The following is an 11,303-nucleotide window of genomic DNA, read 5'->3' as shown; positions in this document are numbered from 1 at the left end:
GATAGATGATCTGTTTGATCAGTTGAGTGGTGGAGCAGTCTTTTCTAAGATTGATTTGAGGTCGGGATACCATCAGGTGAAGATTAGAGAGGTGGACATACCAAAGACATCTTTCACGTCGAGGTATGGCCATTATGAGTATGTGGTGATGCCGTTTGGGTTATCTAATGCACCGGCTATGTTTATGGATTTGATGAACAGAATCTTAAAACAGTTTTTGGACAAGTTTGTGGTGGTGTTTATCGATGACATCTTAGTCTACTCTAAGACTAAGGAGGAGCATGAGGAGCATCTGAGGATTGTGTTGCAGACTTTGAGGGAGCATGAGTTATATGCTAAGCTGTCCAAGTGTGAGTTCTGGTTAGAGAAAGTTGCTTTTCTGGGGCATGTGATCTCTAAGGAGGGAGTAGGTGTGGATCCTAAGGCAAAGATTGAGAGCGATGACAAAGTGGGAAGCACCAAAGAACGTTGCTGAGATCAGGAGTTTCTTGGGTTTAGCTGGATACTACAGACGGTTCGTGAAAGATTTCTCCAAGATAGCTAGACCTATGACAGCTTTGATGAGGAAAGAGAATAGGTTTCGTTGGGATGAGAGTTGTGAGACGGCGTTCCAAACATTAAAGGAGCGTTTGACCACAGCTCCTATCTTAGCATTGTCTGAAGGGATCGAGAACTTTGAGGTTTATACAGATGCCTCAAAGAATGGGTTGGGATGTGTGTTGATGCAGAACGGTAAGGTGATTGCCTATGCTTCTAGGCAATTGAAGCCGTATGAGGAGAACTACCCCACACATGATCTGGAGTTGGGTGCAGTGGTGTTTGCTCTCAAGATTTGGAGACATTACCTTTATGGGGCGACCTTTAAGGTATTTTCGGATCACAAGAGTCTCAAGTACATCTTCACTCAAAAGGAGTTGAACATGAGACAGAGGAGGTGGATGGAGCTGATTAGCGATTTTGACATGGATATTATCTACCATGAAGGGAAAGCCAATGTTGTTACAGATGCTTTGAGTAGGAAGAGTGTACATTCCCTTTGTACAGCTCTATCTTTGATGAGGTTGAGAGATGAGGTGGGGAAGTTTGGGATACATATGATGCAGAGAGGGGATGCTGTGGGAGATTTGACAATACAGCCTGATCTTTATGATGATATTCGAGGTAAACAGGCTTTAGATCCTAAGATGGTTGAGTGGAGAGCTGGAGTAGAGAAAGGGACAGTGTCTCGATTCTCTATTCATACAGATGGTAGTTTGAGGTTCGATGGTAGGTGGTGTGTCCCTAATGATGAGGAGCTGAAAAAGACAATCATGACAGAGGCATATTGTACACCGTATTCAGTACATCCAGATGGTGACAAGCTATACAAGGATTTGAAGAACATGTTTTGGTGGCTTGGGATGAAGAAAGAAACAGCTGAGTTTGTGGCCCGTTGTTTGACATGCCAGAGAGTTAAAGGGGAACAGCGACGACCACAAGGTAAGATTCAGTCTTTAGAGGTACCTGAGTGGAAGTGGGAATCCATTTATATGGGATTTATCGTGGGTTTGCCAAAGAGTCAACAGGGTAACAACATGATATGGGTAATAGTGGATCGATTGACCAAGTCAGCTCACTTTGTGCCAATGAAAGATACATGGACTAAAGCACAATTAGCTATGGCTTATCGAAAGAACGTGCTAAAGTTACATGGAGTCCCTAAGGACATAGTGTCTGACAGAGATGCGAGATTTATCTCAAGGTTTTGGAAAGAGTTACAGGAATCTTTGGGAACAACTTTGAAGATGAGTACAGCTTTTCATCCTACGACAGACAGTCGGTCGAGAGAGAACAATCAAAACTCTTGAGGATATGTTACGAGCTTGTGTGATGGACTTTGGTGGTAGCTGGGAACAGAGGTTGGATTTGATAGAGTTTTCTTACAACAACAGCTATCACACTAATATTGGCATGGCACCGTTTGAGGCTTTATATAGGAGAAGATGCGAGAGTCGATTTGTTGGGACGACAGTCTTTGGCAAAGGGTTCTAGGACCGAGAGATGGTACATGAGATGGTCGAACAGATTAAGATGATCAGGGAATGGATGAGAGCAGCTCAGGATAGGCAAAAGAGTTATGCAGATCTACATCGTCGGGATATAGAGTTCCAGGTTGGGGATAAGGTTCTTCTGAAAGTGTCTCCTATGCGTGGGGTTATGAGATTTGGGAAGAAAGGCAAGCTGAGTCAGAAGTTCATCGGGCCTTATGAGATCTTAGAGCGAGTTGGGGAGGTTGCATATCGTCTGGCTTTACCAGCTGCGTTAGAGAGAGTGCATAATGTGTTTCATGTATCGCAGTTGCGGAACTATGTGAGTGACCCGTCACATGTGTTAGAGGCAGAGAGCTTGGAGCTAGATGAGTCCTTATCATATCTTGATGTACCTAAGCAGATTCTTGACCGGAAGGTTAGGAAGACTAGGAGTGGTGAGACAGTTTTGCTTAAGATCCTTTGGTCTAACCATGAGACTGAGGAAGCTACATGGGAGGCAGAGGATGCCATGAGAGAGCGTTACCCTTTCCTTTTTGATCACGTATGTATGGTTACGGGGACGTTACCTTGTTTCTTTTAGGGGGGTAGGAGATGATCGCAAAGAGTTTTAAGAGTCTTTATACCCTTTTTATGTTGTGTCGGTATGGTTGTTGTCGTTGAGTCGGGTTGAGTTTGGGTTAATAACATGTTTTATGTTGAGTTTGTTTTGATTGTTGAGTCGGGAGTGTTGTAGTGTGAGTCTTTGTTTTGTTGTGGTCTGAACTTCGGGGACGAAGTTCTTTTTAAGGAGGGAAGACTGTAATACTACGGATTTATGAGTCTCTGGATACTCTATCGAGTAGGCCTTACTCTGTCGAGTAACGGTGAGTTGCAGTTTAAAATAGTTTCGGACATGTTGGGTACTCGATCGAGTAACGTAGATACTCGATCGAGTAAGGGGGCACTCGATCGAGTACCTTAGCTACTCGATCGAGTAGCCGGTTTACGGGGGATGATTTCTCGGGTTTTGTTAATAATGCGATTAAGTATATAATAACTTCCGTCATTGTTCTTTAAACACTTTTAAAACCTAATCACTTTCAAAAAGAGAAATAAAAGTACGTTCTTCGCATCAATCGCATTGTTGGCAAATCCCGGAGCTTGGAAGGTCGGATTTTACCTTTCTTTATACCGTTGTGATCCTTGCGTCGAGGGTAAGACCTATATACCGTTTTTATAGTATTTCTTTAAAGTTGGTTAAACCCTAATATTGGGATTTGGGGGTTTTGTTGTGTTTTATGATTGGTAGTGATTATATGTTTGTATGTTAGGAGGAGGATTCATAGAGGAAGCGTTTTGATATCAGCTGTGAGATCGTCTGATTATGTTGTGCTTTCCAGGTAGGGTTTCTCTACTCAGTATTAGTCCCATAATGTGTTGTGGTGTTTTGTGGTTGTTGAATATTATCATACTCGTATTGTGATGATTGCTGGATTTGGTTGCTGATAGTAGTTGTGATTGATTGTATCTGTCTGTGTTCTTCGGGGTGCGTCCCTGGCTGAGTGGAGTCACTTGCGGGAGTGACTTCACGCCCATGATTCGCCTTCTGTGGAACCCGCCACAGAAAGGATGTGCACATTAATGGATTTGAGTTTATCGCTCGATGGAGATGAGCGGAGCTTAGGTGGGAACGGCTACGGTCCCCCACTGGCGGTGAGGAGTGACCTGTTGCGATGGGCACTCTGGCAGGGCTACACACGTTAGTGTGTAGTCAGGATTGTGGAGTTGGGTTTGGAGTTCGGAGAATATCTGTGATGATTGAGCTGTTTTTTTTACTGTATTGTTGGTTTATATAAATTGTGTGATTAGTACTGACTCCGTTTAATGTTTTAAAAACTGTGGTGATCCATTCGGGGATGGTGAGCAGTTATTGAGCAGGTATGAGTCGAGTTACTGGGATAGCTGGGATGTGCCACGGTCTAATGATAGAAGTCTTCCGCTGTAGCTAGTAGTTTGATAAACATTTCAGTTAGCTGATTAGACAGTTGGTTTGAGAACATGTATTCGTATTTTGGTTTTGGTTTTTGGTTTGTAACCTTTCACTAAAGTTATTACTATTTAAATGTTGTTTCGTTATTGTCTATTTGATTATCATTGCCTCGGGTAACCGAGATGGTAGCATCCTTATACCTGAGTGGTCCTGGTAAGGCACTTGGAGTATGGGGGTGTTACAAATTCTGTATACTTCCATGTATTACATCTATTTTGATTATGTATATTTTTAATTTTAGTTTCCACAAATACTCAACAAAGCCCCAGAATATTCGCCAGAGGACATCAACCAGATGAGAAATATGCGGGCCAGTTATGTTGTTTCATTAGTGAGGTCTCAATAGTTTTCTCATGCTTTATGTACGAGTGTGTATATACAGATCCATTGTGTATTGGTTTCTTTTGTTTTCTTAATAGCAGTTGTGTTTTGGCTGTTGATCATCTTGTTTGTACTGTTTTTAAATTGGGTTTAATTGATTGCGGGGTGTAATATTTTGATACATGATTTAAATTTTGCATCGCACGATCATTGGAATGCTATTTTTCAAAGAAGAAAAAAAAAATAGCATTTCAAAGATTCTAGCTACAAACGCCTTTGAAAAATAGCATTTCAAAGAAATACTAGAATAAAGCTAAAATCATTTTTTTAAAAAAAATAAAAAAATAAAAATGATAACGGTTAAAAACAACCTTGCAAACAATTATTTGATAACGGTTTTATTTAGATAAATAACCGTTGACATATTTTCCCTCCCATTCAAACTGCCAAAAATATAAGATAACGAACGATAACCGTTGTCGAGTTCAAAACGTTTACAACGGTTTATTTAAGCAGAACCGTTGACAAAATTTCATCAATATAAATAGATAACGATTACATACCGTTGTCAACAGATGAATATAACAACGATTTTGCACGCAATAAAGCCGTTGTTAAATTTTGACATTTAATTAAATAAGATAACGAAATGAACCGTTGATGATCGGTTTTTGCCGTCACTTCCGGTACCAAAAACTATTTGTAAAGTAACCCAATTTAAGTAGTATAAATCGGGGTCGAACCACAAGGATGGTGGGGTTAGGCTACAAGTCTAATGTTTAGTTCTAGTCTAGTCGGTCGATGAGATTGATGTTGAAAATATTCTAAAAGTAACTAAAACAAGAAATGAATGAATAACTAACAAGTTAACAATGAAAGTAGATATAAAATGACTAATTAAGGGAGTTAGGGGGATTAAGGGGGTTCATGTATCAAATTGAGTTTTCAATGGGGTTTAAAGATTCATTAATCGACAAAGTATAAGTGCTAAAATGAGGTCTTAATACTCTCTCGAGTTACTAAGTACCCAACCACCCTATTACTCACTCTCGTGACAATAATAAGAAACGGTCTCATCCTAAATGCGCCTAATCAAGTCCCGGGTCTCCCACATCGACTCAATAACAAGGTCAAATAACACTAATCGTCATTAGGGTTACACAACACATTAAAGTACCAATTAAGTGACAAATTAACACAAGTTACTTAACGATTAACGATAATAATGACTACCCATTAAATGAAATCTCAATTTAATACACTAATCCCTTCCCCCTAACAAATAATCTACTCTAACATAATTAAGGAGACAATAATTAAGCTACCCACTAATAATAAATATGTAATAAACATAATTAAACTAATAAAGTAACAAACTTGGATTGAATTAATAAAGTAAAGTACTAAATAATGAAATGAAAATGATAAGAATAATAAAAAAGGGAGATGAGAAAATTGTACCATATGAAAGGAGATTGCATAAATGGGATAGATCTATAACTACTGTTTTTCTAACTACAGCCGTCTAAAATCTTGTCTGCCTCAGGCTGCGTCTAAAATTGTGAGGTTTTGTCTGCCTCTCAGCATACAAAGAAAGATGCGTTTTATAACATCTCAATACAAGGTATTAAAAGACCAAACGGCCCCTCACTTAAACTCCCCAAAAGGAGTAGATACAAAGGGCAATATCGTCATTTCGCAAAGTAAAGTTGGTCTTCAAAATTTCAAATCATTCTTCAGTCAAAACAAAACAAAGCCAGAGTATCAAAAGGAATAGAGCTGTGACGATCAATGGAGGTGAAGCAATCCGATGGCGGCTTAATTGCACTCGAGAATGGAGGGGCGGTGCGGTAGTTCTCCTTGTCTTCTGGACTTGCTGGTTGATGGTGTCGAATGAAGGCGGCCGGAGGTGCGCATCTGACGGAGGAACGGTTGAGTTCGGTCGACCATGGTGGTCGAAAATGGCGCCGGTTTCTGCAAATTGAACCGTGGTGGCTCACCAATCTGGGTTCGAGTGACGGTGGTTGATGTGGGTGGTTAGCGAGAGCACGTCTGAACTGGGCACAAGGAGGAGACACGATGAACTGGTGTTGATTGATGGCTTGGTGGTCGAGGTAAGTGATGGTGAGGTGAGCTTGCTGGTGCGGTGCGAGCAGGGTGGTGTTTGGTTCAATTAATGGTGGATGTGGGTTGTGATGTGTGATGAGTCGAGGGCTGTATGAGGTTGGATTCGGTTCCGATCACGAAATGGAGATGGAGATGGTGTGGCGGAAAATAGTGATGATGAATCATGGTAAATTGAGTTGAGTTTCCTGGAAGTGAACAAGGCCAGGAGGGGGTTTGAATTGGAAATGATGTGAATAATCCAAGGCTAATTTGACATTGAGCTTGAATCGTATTCGGGCTACTTAAATCGTCTTGACCGATCTTGACTTTATTACCTACAAAATATAATATAATAAAAGTAGTATCTAATCTACAAAGTTAACATAGTAAACATGAATATTTTATTAAAACTAATAACTTCTAATAAACATATAAAATGAGCTATTTAATTATATAAGCACACAAAATCGAGTCAAAATATGGTATAAATGAGGGGTAAAACGCAACCAAAATGCTACTCATCAACCGTTATTATCTATTATCTATCTATATATATAAAAGTAAAATAGAAGAACCACGATAGACTCCTCTGGACACGTGGCGTCTTCTCATGAAATATTTTCCCGCCTATGCACATCGTCTAACCCTAGAAATCTAGAATATGCACAATTGCACATGCGTCATCCACTTCCCTCCTGCGCCCCTCCTTCACATTCACCGATCAGCCCATCTCTTAATGCATCATTTATCATTTCCTATCAATCACCTCCTCATAATCTCATATTACCTTTTCTTTTGATATCAAAGAAAAGAATTGAAGATAAAGTTGTTAAACTCGGTTCTTAATTAATTGTTTTGCCCCAAATTGATGAAGGTAAAGTTGCTCTATTTTTCTCTTAATTCACATTTACTCTTCAAATATGTTCAGCTTTGATTGTTTACAAAATATAACATCTAAACTGCATCTAACTTTTGGATGTAGGGTCGATTCCGTCATCATAACATAGCCAAGGCTATGAATTGATCGTGATTATACATACAAGGTTAGCCTTTGAAGTTTGAATTTATCTCATTTTTGTTACTATTTTTTCGTAAACTGAGAATTGAATTTGAATATAATATCTCCCACATTTATCATTTTATGATTTCCTATGTTTTGGAAAAATTAATTTCACAAGGTTGAGAATTTAGAACATGATTCTAAATTTTTGAAACGTCTATGGTGTATTTCATCCTAACAAAGAACAACTATTTGTTGTGCAATAGCTCTCCACACCCTTCCCAGTCTTCCCGTTACATCTTTTCAATACAATGCGAATTGACTAATTCATATCCTAATTCTACTCTCACATTTCATTACCTCTGATGTTTAATACTGGACTCCTGGACAGAAGGTATTGATTCAGGTAAGCTTCAATTACCTTTAATTTGTTTCTGCCATTGTTTTTCAATTGTTTACTTAGTATGGTCAATTGGTTATTTTCTATTTTCTATTTGCATTTTTTTTTTTTATGATATTTGATTTCTCTCTTTTAGACTGATCAATTTGGTGTCCTTAGGGTTTTTGGTACATCTGATTTCTCCCTTTTCGAAAGATTTGAGTTCTATATAGTATATACTACTCCCTCCGTCCCGGTCATTTGTTGTACTTTGATTTTCGCACAAAGACCAAGGAGAGATGAGATGGCCAATTATTAAATGACAAGTGGAACAAATTGAGTGTAAAAAAACAAATTGTTTATCAAACGCATTCCTAAAATAAAAATGACAACAATTGATTGAGACACCCCCAAATGGAAAAGGACAACAAATGACTGGGGCAGAGGGAGTATTTTTTTAGTCATATTTAGGTGATTTTGTATTCATGGTAATTGAAGGAACATATTATGCGACAAATTTGAATGTTTTCAATATAATCTAAGAACTTGGAAAGAAATTTGATAAACACGTTTGATTGTGCTGCAATTTAATTGATTAAGATTTCACTATACTTACTTTGAGATTAGGCTTCTATTGTTTGATAACTAAAAAGAAATATTACAGTATAACATCGGTATTTCTTATAGGGTTGTAAAGATTTTAGTTCTCAATATTACCAAGTATTGTTCGAAGAAATATTACACATTGTGAGTACTTTGTTATTCCATGACATAATAATCTATATGGCCATGCCTTAGTATTTTAAGTACTTTTCATTGTATCTAAATGGTTTTGTGAGCTAGCATATTATTTTCACAACTTGAGATATGGATATGCATTTTAATTCAAGCAATTCGTTTGATGAGAAAATGATTAGAGTGTATGAATAATAAGTTGCGTAATAAACTATGGCTTAAGTATGATTGAGGTTTCATAACCCCCTACATGGTCGAGGCATTAGTTTCTTCTTCAGTGGCAAATTAATAAATAAACAAAGTGTTATACAATAGAAGAACGTAAATGTATTAGAACAATATGCCATACAATTAGACACGGGGGACTAAAACAAGTACCATTGTGATATTAAAGAGAAAAATAAGAGAGATTAAAATAGGGAGAAAGACTTGAATGAGAATGTTGAGCAAAGTTTACTAGGAGAAGGCTCGTGATAATAAATAAAAGAATGCCTCATAAGACAAGTGTATTGTTGAAATGCTACTGTGTTTGAATGTTATACTGTCAAGAAGAATTATGTACAACACTTGCATTAGCTTATTGCTTTTAAATGTTTGGGGATGATTTTGATTAAGTGGTACTATTGTTTCACCTTTTTGGTCAGGATCTAGGGCACCTTGATGACGGCAGAAAGAAAGACAAAGTGAACTCATCAAGAAGGCATCGTTAAGATGACTATTACATTCATTATGCCTGTAATTAACCAAAGGGCGTTTGGTTCAAAGGGTTGGAATGGATTGAAATGGAATGAGATACTATGGAACAATGGATTTAGAACCCCATACATATTAATTATTGTTGATTTAATTTAGAATTATATAGAGGGGGAATGAAGTTAGAAACTTGAGGGGGAAGGTGGTTAGGATTCCAACTTTTCAAGGGGTTTGGGTGGAATTATAACTCCATTTCAAAATGCCCCAACCAAGCACTTAAATGGCTCAAATCCATTCCATTCCAACCCACCCAACTAATAAGCTGCTTCAAAAGGATATGGAATATGTCCAACTGTGCCGAAGGAACCACAAAAGACATGAATTTACGAATTATCCTGTGAAACAAATGATATGGAATATGTCAACTCCTAGGAAGCAAGAGATATCAAGGTTTAAAAATCATTCAACAATCACCATGATGAAGGACATTGTACATTGAAGCAAAGAGTTTTGTTGTTGATGAAATCTTAGTAGATTAGAGTGATAGTGTATAAGAAGGTATTGTTCATCCACGGTATGCAGGGATCGGAAGAGTTGTTTGTTATGTAGTGTGAAGTACATGTCTTTTTAAGTTCTAGAACAAGTAGGTATATAAAGATCATACTCCATTCTCTATCACCGAGAATCTGAGAATGAATTGGAAGAAGTGTAATCATTTGAATATTATATCAAATATTCTATCTAATTAGAGAAACATTATTTGCTCTAGACGATCGAATGCTTTAGCACTATTATTGTTCTTTTGCATTTGCTCATTTTTAATTCCGACTTTTATGTTTTTTTTACGTGAATTAATACTTTGAACTGCAAATCGTTTGTGTAAGACGATGATATTTCATTCAACATAATATTCCATATAATGTCGTAACTATAAAAATTTTAAACACAATTTCTATATATTTTATATACATATTTTATATATGTCCGTGCAATTTTGCACGGGTTTTAAACTAGTCCTCCTATATACTAAGAGAATAAAACTCTCCAAAAAATTTCCCTCCAAAAAGCATCAAGCTAATTAGGGAAACAAAAGGGTGCTGCTTTATGTCGCCCGAGTTTTACTAAATACCGCCCGAATTTCACATAAAATTTCCAACTCTACCCCTGATTATTTCTTTTTTTGTCTTATTGATATCTTACGACGGGCTTCAATTTTACAATATCAATGATTCTAATTAGAATTTAATGAGATGAATTTGATTGCTACACTTCAATTAGTATATGATTTCCACACATTTTTGGAATTAAAACTCATAAAAATGGATTGACAACTGTATATCATAAGAACAAGAACATTGCGAATGAATTGGATTCTATCGTGTTTCAAGTTTTCAGACTTGTACAGATAAACGGAATCAATGAACTCAAAAGGTTTACGGTGTTCGTGTGAATCACATGACTCATTCATGGTGGTGCCGTGTGTCATCATGACGCTCCCCTGGTGAATTCGTGTGGCACGCACGACAAGTCGCACGTCAGTTCGTTTATCACACACGATCTTGCCATGGGACTTTCATGTGTTTAGCATGTCATAGAAATGGTTGCATCGTGAACAATGCACAAACAACCCATTCCTCACAAACGTCAAATTAACTTCAAGCGTCAAATTTGTGACTGTTATTCTCGGTCCTAGTTACCCCCACTTTATCAAAGTTTCAATCATTTAACTATTTAAGCAATTCTTGTTGGAAATATAGTATCCCTATAGGGGCGAAGATATAATTAGAGAATATTTGTTGTTGTGTCGTGGTATGGAGGCCACTGAATGAGAAATAAAATCGCCCCGACTACGGTACAAATCGATGTAGGCGTCGTCCCCCAAGGTCACACAACACTCTTAAAAGTTGTGTACTTAACTATTAGGAGTTGGAACTCATATGGTATGCTCAAAATTATCATAGAGAAGGTAGTAAAGATATATGAAGATGTGTATTTCTCAAATGACTACAC

The 11,303-nt window shown here is 37.7% G+C and overlaps 1 long non-coding RNA gene across 1 annotated transcript; it reads left to right on the top strand.

Annotated features, from left to right (window-relative positions):
• Nucleotides 1-7,091: 7,091 nt before the first annotated feature.
• LOC141596560 (uncharacterized) lies at nt 7,092-10,067 on the top strand. Its single transcript, XR_012522505.1, has 4 exons — nt 7,092-7,360; nt 7,469-7,529; nt 7,878-7,892; nt 9,245-10,067. It is a non-coding gene; the product is annotated as an uncharacterized LOC141596560 (long non-coding RNA).
• Nucleotides 10,068-11,303: the final 1,236 nt, after the last annotated feature.

The sequence above is a fragment of the Silene latifolia genome, chromosome 8 (genome assembly GCF_048544455.1).
Source record: "Silene latifolia isolate original U9 population chromosome 8, ASM4854445v1, whole genome shotgun sequence".
In the NCBI taxonomy this organism is placed as follows: Eukaryota; Viridiplantae; Streptophyta; class Magnoliopsida; order Caryophyllales; family Caryophyllaceae; genus Silene; species Silene latifolia.
This window is presented reverse-complemented; position numbering and strand designations above follow the sequence as displayed.